The sequence below is a fragment of the Tupaia chinensis genome, unplaced genomic scaffold (genome assembly GCF_000334495.1).
Source record: "Tupaia chinensis unplaced genomic scaffold, TupChi_1.0 Scaffold149831_1, whole genome shotgun sequence".
Classification (NCBI taxonomy): domain Eukaryota; kingdom Metazoa; phylum Chordata; class Mammalia; order Scandentia; family Tupaiidae; genus Tupaia; species Tupaia belangeri.
Genome location: NW_006209676.1, coordinates 1,948,183 through 1,950,979, shown reverse-complemented (window position 1 = coordinate 1,950,979; position 2,797 = coordinate 1,948,183). Strand labels below are relative to the sequence as shown.

The 2,797-nt window shown below is 34.3% G+C and overlaps 1 protein-coding gene across 1 annotated transcript in view; it reads right to left on the bottom strand.

The window, feature by feature from the left end:
• The window catches only part of LOC106734211 (60S ribosomal protein L31), a gene marked incomplete at its 3' end in the record, with an annotated part of 59,192 nt that overhangs the window by 16,657 nt on the left and 39,738 nt on the right, over positions 1-2,797 (bottom strand). The gene's annotated exons all lie outside the window — the stretch shown is intronic.

Sequence of the window (2,797 nt, the reverse complement as noted above, 5' to 3'; positions counted from 1 at the left end):
AAAAACTAGTCATTAATTTTTGTTTTCTTTCTAGCAGCTGGGACTACAGAGTATGGTGTCACTAGAAACATTCTCACAATTTGTTTCATGGTGTACACATGTCCGCACACACTCATGTGACACTAGTATAGCCTACATTAATCCAAGTGCGTGTATTCACTTACACGCATTCTAGAGACCTTTGCATTTTTATCCATAGAACATAGGAGGATGTTTTTAGTTTATCTTAAAGCACTATGTGTTTATATATTATTTCTTGTAGATTATTTTCAGAAGTAACTTTTGCTTCTATGGTAAGAGTGAACACTTTGACCTTATGTGTTGGAAATAATTGTTATTTTAAAATATGTACTTCATGGTGAAATTTCTTATACATAAGCAGGCAAGTGGAAAACCACATTTGGGCCAGTGGTATTAACTAGTTTCTGAAATTTTGTTTATTTTTCTTTGTAACATGTAATTTACTCAAGGCCCAATTAATAAAAATGGTATCCTAATAGTTTATGTTTATGGGATACCCAGAGATTGCTGCTCTTCTATTTATTTTATGGAAAAGATAGCCGGACTTTACTTTGGAACTTCTTGGAAGCTTTTCAGTGATTGTTGGACTAATAAAATCTTTTTCCACTAAAAAAAAAATCTGTTTGGTTAGTTGTTTGTCTAGAATAATTTTTTAAATTACTTTTAACCTTTCTCCATTCTTATGCTTTAGGTGAGCCTGTAACAAACAGTATAGCTGAATTTTAACAGCAATTAAAAATATCTTAAACGAGCTTGGTCTATTTATATTTATTGTGATTATTGATATGGCTGGCCTTATTTTGTATTTCTACTTACCTTAACTTTTTCTATCCCAAATTTTAGCCACTCCTGCTTTTTCTTGGATTGACATTTATTCTCTATTTCTCCCACTACTATTTTGTAATTTCTAATTTTGTTGTGGCTTTCTTTAAGTTTTTAAAATTTATTTTATTAAGAGAAAGAGATAGGTATTTCTGACAGGTTCTTACAATAGGGCAATCCTCTCCTCAGCCTCCTGGCCAGCCAGGATCATCAGCGTGAGTATGCACTCAGCATATTCAGTTCAACCCAATGCAAACACAGACTTCCCTTGAAGTTCCAGGATCACACAGTACTGCCCTACCACCTATGCCTCTGCAGCTGAGCCACCTTTAAATTTTAAACAAACATACTTAAAGTCTAAAGTTAATCAATATAAAAGCTTCATCCCAAATAATACAAAGACCTAAAAGTTATTTAATTTGGATCTCCTCTTTTATTTTACATGTTAAGTTTGGCCAGTATTTTATATCCCTCTTTGTTTTATACTCAAATGTAATTAGTATTATTGTACTATTATTCTACATAGTTATTGCCTATTTATTAATTATTTTTTCCTTACAATAAATTTTTATTTACATTTAAACAGTGTACATCTGTTTAGCACACTGAACAGTTTTCAAAGAATGAACAGAGTCAAAGATATTACCACATACATTATCATCATCAGATAACTTTTTGGGGTTTTGTCTTTTTTTTTTTTTTTTTTTAAGAGAGAGATTTTTGCTATAGGGCACATGAACTCGCCAGAGAGACAGAGACAAAAAGCAAGAAATCAACCCCCAGGGGTAATGGCCATGTCACAAGCCCTTCTTTTCCATCCTCCTCTCAGGATGTTTGGCACACACACACACATCCAGCACAAGTTTTAAGCCACTGGGTCCGGGACTCACACCGCAGTCAACTACATGGGAATCCAGTGACATAACCATTATGCCATCTGCTGGTCCCTGGTTTTATGTCTTTAAAAAAATTTTTTTCGAGACTCCCGAAATACTCAGACAAGAAGCCATTTTAAATCTGTGCTGTGTCCTGGCATGTTCAGAAAAGCTATGGTCTAAACTCCAATTCCTAGACTCCTGAAATACTCAGACAAGTAGACAAGAGATTTTGTCACAGAATGACCAGAAACCACCACAGAGGAACAAGAAATACGAGAAACCAAGAAAATGCCTTTCCCATAAAGGAAAAAAACAATCCTTCATCATCCACAGACAGTACTGTAGAACTCATGGAAATGTCTGATAGAGAATTCAGAATATTCATAATGACAAAACTAAATGAGATGCAAGAGCTGAGACACTATGAACCCCAGACGATGCAGGAGAAAAGAGACAACAAGTTCCAGGAGGTGAGGAAGTTCTTGCACAATCTGAAAGAGGAACTACACACAATAAAAAAAAATAATAATTAAATGGAGCTATTAGAGATGAAGTCTGTGATAAAGGAAATCAAAACCTCCCTCAAAAGTATTAAAAGCAGATTAGCCCATGCAGAAGATCGAATTTCAGATAGTGAAGGCAAAACTTCTGATTTAGAAAAACTGATAAAATAACTCCAGAAAGTGAGAATACTATACAAGAAATACTAGACACCATTAAGCACCCAAATATCTGGATAATCGGTATCCCAGAAGGTGAAGAAACTAATAAGGGAATTTATAATCTATTTCATGAAATACTGGAAGAAAACTTTCCAAATCTAGTGAGGCATTCAAATATCCAGACCCAAGAAATACAAAGGACCTCAAATAGAATCAACCCAAGAAGATCTTCTCTAAGGCACATCGTAGCCAAATTGGCAAAATCCACAAAGACAAAATACTAAAATTGGCAAGAGAGAAATGTCAGGTTTCTTACAAAGGTTACCCTATCAGGCTAACATCAGACCTCTCATCAGATACAATTTGAGGAAGGAAAGAATGCAAAAAAAAATTCAAAGTGTTAAATGAAAAATA